General features: G+C 43.5%; 1 long non-coding RNA gene across 1 annotated transcript; it reads right to left on the bottom strand.

Moving 5' to 3' along the window:
- Positions 1-7,694: 7,694 nt before the first annotated feature.
- Positions 7,695-12,552, bottom strand: LOC309873643. The gene is made up of 2 exons (XR_014316445.1): positions 8,962-12,552; positions 7,695-7,783 (listed from the first exon to the last, which is right to left on the bottom strand). It is a non-coding gene; the product is annotated as an uncharacterized lncRNA (long non-coding RNA).
- Positions 12,553-15,303: the final 2,751 nt, after the last annotated feature.

Here is a 15,303-nt window from a genome sequence, read left to right as displayed (position 1 = left end):
GAGACATTAAATATATTTTTAAAAGATTTTATTTGTTTATTTGACAGAGAGAGATTACAAGTAGGCAGAGAGGCAGGCAGAGAGAGAGAGGGAAGCAGGCTCCCCACTGAGCAGAGAACCTGACGCAGGACTCGATCCCAAGACCCTGAGATCATGACCTGAGCTAAAGACAGAGGCTTAACCCACTGAGCCAACCAGGCGCCCCGGAGACGATAAATATTTTTATTGCATCCAACACTTGGTCATTTTTTGAAAAATTCATAGGTCTATGAGCTAGCTAGGTCTGTGGTTTCTAACCAGTAAAAGATGCCATTAAATAGCAATATCATTTAAGGAACATGGACATCATGCTCTGAGAAATTCTTATTTGGGGAGGAGAGAAATAGGAAAAAGATAGAGTATGTTTTTAAATTAAATTTTTTATTTTTAGAACATTGTAGATTCACGTGCAATTATAATAAAGAATAGAGAGAGATCCTATGTGCCTTTTACCCAGTTTCTCCCAGTGGTAACATCTTGCAAAACTATAGTATAATTTCCCAACCAGGAAGCTGAATTGATAGAATTCACCAATTTTAGCTTTTACTTGTTACAGAGTACTTCAACAACAACAACATGTAATCCACTACCATACAATTAACCTATTTTTAAAGTGTATAGTTCAATGATTAAACTGTATAGTTCACTTCACAGAGTTGTACAACCATCACCACTGCCTAATTCCATAACATTTTTATCAGCCCAAAAAGCAACTCCCTAGGGGCGCCTGGGTGGCTCAGTGGATTAAGCCGCTGCCTTTGGCTCAGGTCATGATCTCAGGGTCCTGGGATCGAGTCCCGCATCAGGCTCTCTGCTCAGCAGGGAGCCTGCTTCCCTCTCTCTCTCTCTCTGCCTACCTCTCGATCTACTTGTGATTTCTGTCAAATAAATAAATAAAATCTTAAAAAAAAAAAAAAAAAGCAACTCCCTACCCTTTAATGGTTCCTGCTTATCTCCACCTCCACTCTCATCCCCACTAAACTTGGCTACCATTAATCTATTTTCTGTCTCTATGGACTTGTCTATTTTGAACATTCTATATAAACACAATTTTAAATACATGGCATTTTGTGACTGGCTTCTCTCTCACCGAGCATAATGTCTTCAAAGTTCATACATCTCACAGCACAGGTCAGAATTTATTCCTTCTTAAGGTTGAATAATATTTCATAGTATACAATATACCACATTTTATTTATCCATTTATCAGTCAATGAATATTTTTATTGTACATTTTGCTATTTAAAAAAAAAGATTTTATTTATTTATTTTTTTTTTTGAGAGAGAGAGAGCAGAAAGAGAGAGAGAGAGAGCACAAATGGAGGTAAGGGACAGAGGGAGAAGGACAAGCAGACTTCCTGCTGAGCAGGGAGCCTGATGCAGGGCTCCATCCCAGGACCCTGGGATCATGACCTGAGCTGAATTCAGATGACTAACTGACTGAGCCACCCAGGTGCCCCACATGTTTACTATTGTTAATAATGCTGCTATGAGTATTTCTGTGCATGTTTCTGTGTGGATGCAGGATCTCATTCCTCTTGAGGATGTACTTGGGAGTGGGTTACTTGGTAACTATGGACCTGTCAAGTTGTTTTCTGCAGCATCTGCACTGTGTCATGCTCTCACCGGCAACGTAGGACGTTCCAATTATTCCACATCCCCACAGACACTTGTCACTATCTATCTTTTTTTTTTTTTTTTTTAGATTTCATTTATTTATTTGACACAGAGAGAGATCACAAGTAGGCTGAGAGGCAGGAAGAGAGAGAGGGGGAAGCAGGCTCCCCGCTGAGCAGAGAGCCCAACGCAGGGCTCGATCCCAGGACCCTGAGATCATGACCCAAGCCGAAGGCAGAGGCTTTAACCCACTGAGCCACCCAGGTGCCCCGCTGTCTGTCTTTTTTATTACAGCCATTCTGGTGGGTGTGAAGTGGGGGTCTCATTGTAGTTGCTGGTGATCTTGACCATCTTTTCAGGTGCTCATTTGGTCATTTGCATATCTTTAGATGAAGGAAGACGTCTTTTAAAAGCCCTGAACGTACTTGATGATAAAGTAAATGAGACAATATGTTTATGGTGTTTTGATATTAGAACAGAAAGAAAAAAAAAACACGTTGTTTTATACATTTACACAGTCACTCAGTAAGACATTTTCTGAGCACCTGTGATATTTGTATGGAGTATGAGATGAGTATAGAGATGAGAAGAAACCAGAGATCAATAGTGAGAGGACTTTTACAAAGTCAGGTTCCTGGGACTTTTATAAAGGTCTGTTTCTGACTTACTTATAACATCCAGATGATTCATCTTCATTTCTGTCAGAGGCAGAAAGGCAATGAGACAAGGTCCTTGATCTCTAGTAGTTCATTGTCTAGTGGTGGAGACAAACACATAAACACATCACACAATTCCATTCGGTCAATACAGTGGCACACATCCATCCGAAGAACTGTGGGAGCATAGAGGAAGGAGGGATGAATTCTGCTGGGCATGTAGGAAGGGCACAGAGGGGAGGTAATATTTGAATTTGGTGTTAAAGGATGTTTAGGGGTTTGGCAGATAGAGAAAGTGGGAGGGCATTCCAGGCATCCTGCATGCCACGGACAAAGGCGTAACTGGTGATGTCAGAGCTGAGCAAGGGCAGAGGTGAAGGGTGGGCAGGAGGGATGGAAGGGGGTGTGGGCAGGTTGTGGAGAGCGCACCAAGGAGCTCTGTTTATAGACTGCTGATTTTGAGTTTCCTTGTTTTTGTTTTGAAGCAGAAGAATGGCGTGATTGATTTGAGCCTTGAGAGATCACTCTGGGGGTGGCCAGGTAGATGAATTAAGAGGTTTGCAAACTCTGTGAAGGACCAAATAGCAAATATGTTGGTCTTGCCAAAACATGATCTTTGTCATAACATCTCAGGTCTACTGCTGTCACATGAAAAGCAGCCATAGACAATACTCAAATGTATAAGCCTGTGTCCTAGTACAACTTTATTTCTAAGGCCAGGTGGTGGGGCACCTGGGTGGCTCAGTCAGTAGAGCATCTGCCTTCGGCTCAGGTCATGAGCTCAGTGTTCTGGGATCTAGTCTCATATGGGGCTCCCTGCTCAGTAGTCTCCTTCTTCCCCAACCCCTCCCCCTCCTGCTCTCTTTCTTTCTCTTATGCTTGCTCTCTCTCAAATAAATAAATAAATTCTTTTTTTTTTTAAAGATTTTATTTATTCATTTGACAGAGAGAGATCACAAGTAGGCAGAGAGGCAGGCAGAGAGAGAGAGAGGAGGAAGCAGGCTCCCTGCTGAGCAGAGAGCCCAATGTGGGGCTCGATCCCAGGACCCTGAGATCATGACCTGAGCCGAAGGCAGTGGCTTAACCCACTGAGCCACCCAGGCGCCCTAAATAAATAAATTCTTAAAGACAAATAAAACCAGGTGGAATGGATATGTTTGGGGGCCTGTGGCTTAGTGACTCTTAGGTTAGACCAAGGGAAGAACAAAAACCAGTAGACGCCCCCTCAACACAGTCTGGGCTGGGGAATGGGACTCTTCTTCCCACCCACCAGCCAGCATTTCCTAAAAGGCCAGGCAGTACCCCAAAGCTGTGCCAAAGCACATCTTTCATTCAGGCCACTGGAATTTTCTGTAGGGCCCTAAGCAAGGTCAGCAAGGTGGGAGAGACAGATTCTGTCCAAATGACAAGCCTGCCAAGGAACCCACAGCCCAGGCAAGGAGAAGCCTAGATAATAAGGTCAAAAGTCTTGGCAAAGTGCCATTTGCTCTGACACAGAAAGTCTTGATGCCAGTTAACTTAAGTAAAAATAATTTAAGTAAAGAAATCCTGGGATCGAGCCCCACATCGGGCTCTCTGCTCAGCAGGGAGCCTGCTTCTTCCTTTCTCTCTGCCTGCTTCTCTGCCTACTTGTGATCTCTGCCTGTCAAATAAATAAATAATAAAAAAAATCTTAAAAAAAAAAAAAAGTCTTGGCAAAGTGCCATTTGCTCTGACACAGAAAGTCTTGATGCCAGTTAACTTAAGTAAAAATAATTTAAGTAAAGAAGAATGTGTTCAGAGCCCCTCCTGGAACTCAGAGGTGGGATGTGTTGTGCTCCTGGCCTAGAGCCAGGAGCTGCAAAGTTAAGAGCAAATGCCTCTCTTGGTCTGGTAGTGTCTACAGCAGGCTTTGCATATCAGTTTTTTACCCTGGTGTGCAGATGGCTCAACAGTCAGCATGGGGTGGAGACACGGAGCAGGTTTATGAGTGGCCCTGTAAAAATACACAGGCTTTCAAACAGCCGTTCTGCTGCTGACAAAAACTGTCAAGCTTCTTTGCTCTTGGCTAGGCTTCTGTCAACCCAAGGTAGAAACACCAGTTATCCCACACTAATCAGCCACTCTGATTGGCTGCTAGTGACATAACAGAAGTTCATGGACGTGATTGGTGGGTGGCCATCCCAGCGCCGAGCCTCTGAGCAGGAGGGTGGAGGACAGGAGTGGCACAGGATCAGAAGAGCAGGGGGGTCCTGTTGGGGGTGGACAGCCACAGTCTTTGAAGGCATGGAGCCGTGTTTCAAATAATAAGGTAATAAGGTAGTGAAAACTGTGCATGGCCCCCAAGGTACACCTGGGTTCTTTCGTGTTCTTTCTGCCTCCTCCCGTACCAGGGTGTCTTTCTCTCCCTGGTGACTTGCAGACAAGTGCTGACATGCCTCCCTTCACTCCAAGTCCCTTTTCCTCTGCCCCAACCTGCTCACTGGAGCCCTGAGGCAGGCAGCCAGCCTCCCCACTCTGCTGCCCAGGCCAGCCTGAGCTCCCGGAGCTCTTCCCTGCTCCAAGTGGCCACCATATCAGCATCCTGGGCTGTGGCCTCATGGGGGGACAAGACACCTAACTTGACAAATTCTCCAAACAGAGCAAAGCCACAGCAGGAGGATGAAACATAACAAGAAACACAGACGTGTGGGCAGTCAGGAGAGGGATGTTTTCTCTAACAGGAACAGTAACTAGGGACTGCAGACGGGCTCACCTGGTGAGTCACTGCACACTCTCTCCTCTTGGCTCGCTACCAACAGAGCACACGTGCCACAGCCAGTGGCCTTGAGGGACAACCTGGGGCGTTTGAGAAAGGCTCTGGGTTTGCAGAAGAGAATAGCACAGCAGGGCAGTGAGGCGCTGGGAGTTAGGATTCTATGGGCTCACAGCAAACTGGCTGTGTGACTTTGGGATCCTCTGTGAGTCTCTGTTGCCTCATCTGTTGCATGGGGTACACAATTCAATTGTCTCTAGGCCTTTTCTAACTTAGTTTTTCCCTACCACTGAACACTGGTGTTTTGGGAGCTGGACAAAGCATTCCAGTGTCAATAACGCTAACAATATTGGTCCTTTATTAAGCCTCCTACTGTGGGCCTGGCACAGTGCCAGGGACTTCACATACAGGAATGCTAATCTTGAAACTAATCCTGCCAAGAAGGTATTATCTCCATCTTAAAGAAGAGGAAGCAAGCAAGTTCCAGAGATTAAGTAACTTGCCCACTGTCATGCAGCTAATACTCTTGATTTAAACCCAGGTCTTTTCGGGCCACTTGGATGGCTCAGTCTATGGAGCACCTAACTCTTGATCTTAGGGTTGTGAGTTCCAGCCCCATGGTGGGCATGGTGCCCACTTAAAACACAAAAGAAAACAAAACATAAGCCCAGGGTTTTTTTTTTACTCCAAAGTGCCTTGCATGTGATCTTTTTTTCCCCTATTGATTTGCTTTAAAAAAAAAAAAAAAAAAAAAAAAAAAAGCTAAAAGCTAGTATTTTGTTAATTTTTTTTCTCCCAGAACTTTTCTTTGATGACTACTATCAGGTACTAGCAAAATATCCAAACTTACTGGCAAGTGAATACCGGAAACGAATGTTGTGGAGACACTTGGAAACTGGACACTTAGAAGTTGCTTGTTTCTCCCCTAAGCCAGTATGCTTACAGCTGTGATTTTATTTTATAACAGTATGCACAATTAATTAAGCAGATGTTTCCAGCCCAACCTAGAAGCAAAATCCATCAATATATTATGAGCTAAGTCATTATTCATATAGTGAGGCATAGAAATGCCAGTGTTTCATCATCTTCCGCAAAGGACGCTGACATGCAGGTGCCTTGCCATCTAAAACAGGTCTGAGCACCCTTGTTCTCTGACTCTGTGAATGCTCAATTTATGCACAGGAAAGCTTCCTGGACAAAACAGAGCAAGGGAGAGTTCTCTCACCATCTTCAAAATCTCAGCTCTGGGAGGTATCTTTTTTTTTTTCTTTCCTGGGAATCGGAAGGTATCTTTCCCTTTGTATGTGCACCTGGAAATTTCTCTATCAAACCAAGCTGACCCCACCCTGCCAACAAAAGCAGTAACTGAGTTCCAGAGTGGCTCTTAACTAGATGGCTAGGCTAGCCCAAGGCTGACTTGTACAATGGGCAGAAAGAAAGCAGGAGCTCATCCAAAGTAACCACATGCCAGAGGCCAAGGAGTGGAGACTGCACTCTCCTGGCTCCCAAGACTGCCCCTGGACCTTACCTCTCACCCTTTGAGGCCCAGGCCATGAGCCAGAATACTTTTTTTTATTACTGTCTCCAAATGGCCTCCCTACATTCCCTGCAGGCTTTGGAATCCTGCTTACCATCTTCCTTTCTGTCACATTCCCAGCCACCATCTTGGAGATCTCTTTCTTGTTTTTTTTTTTTTTTTTAAAGATTTTATTTTTAAGTAATTTCTTCACTCAAACTTACAACCCCAAGATCAGGAGTTGCACACACCATGGACTGAGCCATCCGGTGCCCCGAGATTTCTGATAGCCATGTGAATGTGAGTAATTCATCCTTGGATTATGTCTTCCAGACTGTGTCACAATTTTTTGTCAAGGTGGCTAGGACCTGGCCATTCTGCAGTCACATCTCCATATATAAACTATCACAAATTTCAAGAGACACGTGTGCTGAGAAGTTTTAAAATCATTTCACTATGCCAGTGGAGGTGATGTCATGATTATTTACTGAGATCCTGCTGTGATGAGCTAGGTGTTACTAGGCATGTTGTTCCATTCAACTAACTCCAAAATGGGGTTGAGGTGCCACTGTGTGATGTCAGGATTAACATTGCTGCTGTTTTACAGATAAGAAAACAGTATTAGAATAAATGTTGTCCCTAAGCCCACTGAGGACTTGGCATACTAGAAACTTGAGCTTAAATCTGAGAGGTACAGTGACAAGAGCAGGGAGCAGATGGGACAATTACCACCTACCTGCAGGGTTATTATAGAGAACTTGATGCTAAGGTGAAGTGTAGGACACCAGGAGATACTGGTGCAGTGTTACCATCCTTCCTTGTGGTCCTTTGGAATTGGAGTCACACTTCTTCTTACTCACTGGGATGCATCAAGAAAGAAGCATGTAAGCTTTATGGTGGATAAAATGCTACCATAGTGAGTTAATCTGCACCTCATGCCAACCCTTGCAAAGTAGTGATTGTCCCTATTTGCCAGAAGAGGAAGTCCAACTTCTTGGAAGATAAATGAGGTCTGATAAGCAGTAGGGTTAGGATTTGAACCCAGGTCTGATTACACCCAGAGGCCACATTTTTCCCTTTAAGCAACAGGGTCGCTTTCTGAGTTAATAATTACTTTCCTCAGAGCCATAAGCATAGAGAGAATATGTATTTCCTTTCAATATGTTGACACTATGTAGAAATATTTGAGAACTGGAAAGTGAAGATGCTTCTTCGTCTGTCCTGTGAATATAAAGGAAGGAGAAGTTGAGAAGAGTGTTAGCTACATAATCATATGTACATACGTAATCATGTATAAAATAATCACATAGTTTAAGGTTCACATGCCAACCTGATGAAAACAGCCTGCTTAGTACATATTTTTAAAACAAAATGTATTTTACATTTATAAATGAGTTAAACATTTCTAAAATTCTCATTCTTTTATTGGAAAAAAATCTTTTGCTTTTTTGGTCTTGAATAAAAATATCTGGAAAACATATGTTTGTTGTTCTAGTTAAATGAAACCATCGACATCACTACAATTATGCTAGCTGTGATTGTATTCCTAATTAAAATAGTGAAAAAATGACCTCAAATCCGCCCCCATCTGACCTGCAGAATTGGAAATGGGTCACCTCCCAGTGAATTCACAGTTATCTGCTTCGATTAGCTTCATATTCTGGAATAGCTCCAGAATTTGGAAAAAACAAATTATTTGCAGCATCTGGTCCTCCCAAAAAGGAAACCTTAAAATTAACTCTGAGTTAGGGAAGATGCATAATAAGTTTATGTTAAACAACTCGAGTGTGCTTACAAAAGAAAAACATAAATGGAATCTTCCATCAGGGATCAAATCAGGTCGAAGTAAGTATTTACATCACTATGTAGATGCATCTGATTAAAAAATTCCATCCTGATCTTTGAACTAAGACCTAGACTGGAACCCAACTCATCCGCTTACAATCATTTTTCAATATAAAAGACATGCAAATGGCCAAGGAACAGGTCAGACTTTCTAATCCCATAGGGCCAGTGAAAATATACATGTCACAGTACTTTGTGAGGATAGAATTAGATAATGCCCAGGAACACACTCACAGATTTCTTGTGGCTCTGAAGACTGCACGGACACTAGCCATTAGTGTGGGATCTTGGCCCACTTGCTTTCTTTGCGGGATATCACTACCTCCTAGTAAGCTCCACTTCCTTTCACACACCCTTGACACACCCACGTCTTTCTTCTTTCCCATCTGTGAGGAAACTAAGAATCTGACCAACAAAATTACGGAGCAGCATCTGAAAGAGGGAAGTGAAACTGAATGGGATGTTCCTGCTTTGTCATGTTCCTGAATAACATTTTGTGAGAGTTTACTCCAGGCAAGGTATGGGTGACTGCAAGAAATGAATAGAGTTCTTACCAGCCATCAAATGAAGAGAGACCTTCTTCCCACAAGGTCCAGACTGTCAGAAAATGTGCGTGACAGTGCTGCTCTAATGGGAGCCACACGTGTTAATTTTCAATTGGTTAGCAGCATACAAAAAATAAATAAATAAAAAGGAATAGGTGAAATTAGTACTAATAATAGCATTAATAATGCTAGTATTGTATATTGCATACAATATATGTTTTGTATTATACATACGATTAGTATTATACATATAACTAGTATTACATATACTAGTATTAGTATATTAATAATATTGGGCCAACGTATTCCAAATACTTATTTCAACATGCAATCAATATTAAAAAATTATTAATGAGGGGTGCCTGGGTGGCTCAGTTGAGCGTCTGCCTTTGGCTCAGGTCATGATCCTGGGATCCTGGGTCGAGCCCCACAGGGGACTCCCCACTCAGTGGAGAGTATGCTTCTCTCCCACTGTCTCTCCTTGCCCCCAGCTCATGATCTCTCTCCTTCGCTCTCAAATAAATAAAATCTTTTAAAAAAATTATTAATGGGACACTCTACCATACTAAGTCTTTGAATTGTGGTGTGTAGTCTATCCTTACCTCCCACCTCAATTTGGACCAGTCATATTTCAAGGGCTCTGTGACTACATGTGTCTTGTGGCGACCACATTGGGCAAGAGGTCTGTGAGACTTTCAGAGAAAAGTGCTCAAGAAGAGTGTTAGCATATAAATGTTTCATGTTTGAATATTTCTTCTGTATATATTTTATGGTGGGTGGGTCTGAGGTTTTACCAGCTAAAAAAGGTCCAGAAGGCCCTTTGGACTTCAGCACCATTCAGATTTCCTTCCAGAACCAGATCAAACGTTCCTCCAGCTGCTGGGACTGTTGATGGCTGATGGCTCACAGCTGAGTCTTTCTATGAGCTCTGTCACCGGCCAAAGGGAGTTGCCTCACCAAGGGTAGTAGGCCCCACATCCAATAACCAGTTGTTGTCTTGGTAAGGCCTGCCTGCTTGTCTTGATTTGGGACCACCCTGCAAGGCCACCCAGCTCCAGAGCTACCCTGGAAGAATGACTGAAGCCCCTGTTGCTGCTGCTTCCCAGCTCAGCTTGTCCCTCTGCCTGATCCCATGGCTGCCTTCACCTTCACCTCTTGAGAGCATGCTTCCACACACCTCCTCCAGGCAGACCCCCTTCTCGTAGAGCCTGTTCTCCCAGGGAATCCACCTAAGACTTCTCACCAGTGCTAGGTTGTCCTTCACAAGGACAGCAGCTGTGTTAACAGACTGAGGCTTTTGCGTGTCATACTTGCACAAGGACACTGAAGTCTGTGGGCCTCTTGTCAGCTGATTGGCTACAGAACTACACTAAAGGAGGAAAATATGTAATCACAGCAAATTCCCTCTTACAAGTTGCTCCAGTTTTTGTTTTTTTGTTGTTGTTTGTTTTAATTAGAGAGAGAGAGAGAACGAGAACACGAACAGGGAGGAAGGGCAGAGGGAGAGGGAGCAGCAGACTCTGCTGAGGAGTGACACTGATATGGGAGTGGATCCTAGTACCCTGCAATCATGACTTGAGCGGAAGACAGCTGCTTAACCACTTAACTGACTGAGCCACTCAGGCCCCCCCAGGTTGCTCCAGTTTTAGGAATCATACTTGTGTCTCCAATTTCTGTAAAAGAATAGGGAGAAACCTGCTACTTGATACACCGGTCAGGTAAGATTGGATGTCACCATGGCCCATTACTTTAGCTCTGCTTCCTCACATGATGAGGTTCATAGATTCTCAATTCAAAGGTCCCAGCAACCTCTCTGGGAGCAGGCTGAGGAACCTTGTCTTCTAGTAGAGGGGTACGAGCAATGTAGCTATTAACCCAGGTCTTCTTTGGCATAGCATTAGAGAGGAAACAGAGTATGACACTTAGATTTGTCTCCTTGTCCTCAAGACTAGTTTGACTTAAGAGTTTACAGAAAGGGGCGCCTCGGTGGCTCAGTGGGTTAAGGCCTCTGCCTTCAGCTCAGGTCATGATCCCAGGGTCCTGGAATTGAGCCCCGTATCAGGCTCTCTGCTCCGTGGGAAGTCTGCTTCCTCCTCTCTCTGTCTGCCTCTCTGCCTACTTGTGATTTTTGTCTGTCAAATAAATAAACAAAATCTTAAAAAAAAAAAAAAAAAAGAGAGAGATGACAGGAAGTTCTAGTGTGAGACCCTCAAACAAAACCCCTAAATTTTTAGACACACACACACACACACACACACACACACACACACAGTACTACTTCTCACTCCCTGACTCCTCCTATTTTTTTCCCCAGCCTTTGTGCTCATTCTTACTTGCTCTTTCTCCACTTACTCCTCACATTCCTTTGAGACCATCTCAAGGGCCTTCTCCTCCATGAAACATTTCCTCCATTTTATTTATTTTAAATTTATTTTTATTTTTTAAAAGATCTTATTTGTCAGAGAGAGAGAGAGTGCATGTACGTGTGTGGACATGACCAGGAGCAGCGGCAGGCAGAGGGAGAAGCAGGCTCCCTGATGAGTAAGGGGCCTGACTTGGAACTCGACTCCAGAACCCCGGGATCATGACCAGAGCCGAAGGCAGACACTTAACTGAGTCACCCAGGCATCCCCATTTCTCCCATTTTAAAACACTGATATATGATTCACACACCATACAACTTACCATTTAATGTACTCTAACCACTGAATTTAAGCACAATTCAATGGTTTACAGTATATTCAGAGTTGTGCAGCCATCTACCAAGAAAATCACTTTTAGAACATTTTAAAAAACCGTAAGACACCCTGCATCTCTTAGCTCTCACTCCCAAGCCCCCCATTACCTACTCCCAGCCATAGGTAAACCACTAATCTACTTTCTTTCTATATTTGTCTCTTCTGAGCATTTATTATAATATCAAATCCTTCAATATATCATGTGTGGCTTATTTTACCTTGCATGTTTTTAAGGTTCCTCCAGGTGGTAGCATGTTGTCAGAACTTTGTTATTTATTATTTTATTAAAGATTTTTATTTATTTATTTGACAGAGAGAGAGAGATCACAAGTAGGCAGAGAGGCAGGCAGAAAGAGAGGGGGAAGAAGGCTCCCTGCTGAGTAGAGAGCCCGATGTGGGGCTCGATCCCAAGACCCTGAGATCATGACCTGAGCTGGAGGCTGAGGCTTAACCCACTGAGCCATCCAGGTGCCCCACTTTGTTCTTTCTTAATGCTGAATCATACTCCATTGTGTGGGATATACCACGTTTTATCTGTCCATTCATTAGTGACGGATATTGGGTTATTCGCACTTCTTGGCTATTGTGGATCATGGTGCTATGAATATTCTTGTCCAAGTTTTTGTGCAAGTACATGTTTTCAGTGGAATTACTGGATCATGTGATAAGTCTGTGTTTAACCATTTGAGAAGTTACCAGCCGGTTTTCCACAGCAGCTGTGATGTTCCCGCAAGCAGCGTTTATGAGGGTTCCCGTTTCTTCACATCTTCACCACTACCTGATATTTTCTGTCTTCTGATGATAGCCACCCTGGTGGGTATAAAAGTGGTTTCTCATGGTCCAATTTGCATTTTCCTGATGGCTAATGTCAAGCATCTTCTCGTGTACTTATTGGTTGTTCATGTATCTTCTTTGGAGGAATGTGTATCCAGACCTTTTGGACATTTTAAAATATGGTTGATTATGTATTTATTGCATTGCAAATGTCTTTATATATTCTAAGTACAGCGCCTTATCAAATGTATGATTCACAATTACTTTCTCCCATTTTTCTGTGGGTTGTCTCTTATTTATTTTTAAAAGATTTTACTTATTTATTTACTTGAAAGAGAGAGAGATATATATATAGAGAGAGAGCGCATGAGTGAGGAGGAGGTCGGAGGGAGAAGCAGACTCCCCATGGAGCTGGGAGCCCAGTGCAGGACTCCAGGTCATGACCTGAGCTGAAGGCAGTTGCTTAATCAACTGAGCCACCCAGGTGCCCTGTGGGTAATCTTTTTTTTTTTTTTTAAATTTTATTTATTTATTTGACAGAGAGAGCTCACAAGTAGGCAAAGAGACAGGCAGAGAGAGGAGGAAGCAGGCTCCCTGCCAAGCAGAGGGCCCAATTTGGGACTCGATCCTAGGACCCTGAGATCATGACCTGAGCCAAAGGCAGAGGCTTAACCCACTGAGCCACCCAGGTGCCCCTGTGGGTAGTCTTTTAAACTTCCTGGTGGTGTCTTTTGAACACAAGATTTAAACTTACTTTTTTTTTTTTAAGATTTAATTTATTTATTTGACAGAGATCACAAGTGGGCAGAGAGGCAGGCAGAAAGAGGAGGAAGCAGGCTCTCCCGCTGAGCAGAGAGCCCAATGCCGGTCTTGATCCCAGGACCACGACCCAGTTGAGGGCAGAGGTTTTAATTCACTGAGCCACCCAGGCACCCAACAAGATTTAAATTTTGATGAAGACCCATTTATCTATTTTTTCTTTTGTTGCTTGTGCTTTTGGTGTCTGGTCTAAAAAGCCATTGGCTAATCCAAGGTTATGAAGATTTAATCATGTTCTCTTCTACGAGTGTTACACTTTCATTTGTTATATTTACGCTTTGACCCATTTGAGTTGATTTTTATATATGGTGGGAGGTAGAGGTTCGATTTCTTTCTTTTGATGTGGCTACTTAATTGTCCCAGCACCATTTGTTGGAAAAAATAATTTCTCTAATTAATGCCTTGCTGCCCTTGTCAAAACTCAGGATACCAACCGACTGCACAAAACCTTTCTTGACCCTCCCAACTCAAAGAGAACCTGTGCCGAGGGAGCAGGCTCTATGGGGAGCACTCCCAGTCCTGTGGCAGAGGGAAAATGAGACATGATAAACTTTGGGCTGGCTCTTAAAGTTTTTGCTCAGAAGTGACATGTCAATCCCATTCTTCATTGGCCAAGAAAAGTCATAAGGCCACCCTGAGGTCCTTGGAGGTAGGAAAATTAGTCATCCTATAGGGTAGGGGCTGCAGGGAGGGAAAAGAGATTCTTACTGGGAATAGTAATACAATTTAATTCTTCCTCACCATCTCCTGTATGACTTGACATCTTGTTCTCCTAGTTTTCTTCTGATCTCTCCTATTCCTTAGCTTTCTCTGCCTGCTCCTTTCATGTTGGCATTTCCCAGTGTTGTGAGCTTGGCTCTCCTGTCTTCATACTCTACAGACTTCCTGGGGAAATCTCACCCACTCCCTCATCTAATACCTGCCAACTCTCACAGTTACACTGTCAGCTTCTGACCTATGTAACCGATGTCTATTGAACATCCACAGACATCCCAAATTCAGCATGCCCAGTCCCGAATTTATGATGCCACCCCAAATCTGTGCCTCCTCCTGAATCCCCAGCTTGGGAAATAGCACACCACTGTTCCAGTTTCCTTAGCCAGAATCTTGGCATTTTTTCTTTAGTATTTTATTTATTTATTTAGAGTGCGAGCACGGGGGAAGGGAGAATGAGAATCTCTAACAGACCAACCATTAAGCGCAGAGCCTGAGGCAGGGCTCAATCCCACAACCCTGAGGATCACGACCCAAGCCAAAATCAAGAGTCAGATGCTTAACTGGCTGAGCCAACCAGGTACCCCATAGTCTTGCCTCTTTTTTTTTTTTTTTAAGATTTTTATTCATTCATTCAAGAGACAGTGAGAGAGAGCATGAGCGAGGAGAAGGTCAGAGGGAGAAGCAGACTCCCCATGGAGCTGGGAGCCTGAGGTGGGACTCGATCCTGGGACTCTGGGATCATGACCTGGGCCGAAGGCAGTCATCCAAACAACTGAACCACCCAGGTGTCCCTAGTCTTGCCTCTTCTAATCCATTCTTCATGTTGCAACCATAATGATTTTTATAAAATGCAAATACAGTTTTGCCACCCTCCAGCCCCCAAATCTCTCACTGGCTTTCCACTGCTCTGGGGATAATGATTAATACACTGACAGGCTTCAGTAAGACCTTTTATGATCTGGGCTCTGTTATTTCTCCGTCCTCACTTCTGTACAGCATCTGCCTGGCATTTTATTCATCTTGAGCTAAATTTAGTTCCCTAGACACACTGTGATCTCTTCATTCAGGGCTTCTGAACAAGCACTTCTCTGTGTCTGGATACTCTTCCTTCTCCTCGGGGTAACGCCTACTTGTTCTTAAAGTAATGGGCTGGGCATCGTTTGCTCCTTCTCTTCAAACTGTGCAAACACAAAGTGATTGAAAGATATTCTAACTCAGAGGTTAAGAGGGAGGGCTCTGTGAACTGATGGCCCAGTTTTGAATCCTGGCTGTCATCTACCAGCTTTGAAACGGTATGCCAGGC

The sequence above is a fragment of the Mustela nivalis genome (genome assembly GCF_964662115.1).
Source record: "Mustela nivalis genome assembly, chromosome: 1".
NCBI classification, from domain to species: domain Eukaryota; kingdom Metazoa; phylum Chordata; class Mammalia; order Carnivora; family Mustelidae; genus Mustela; species Mustela nivalis.
Note: the sequence above shows the minus strand (reverse complement) of the source record. Positions and strands in the feature narration are given on the sequence as shown.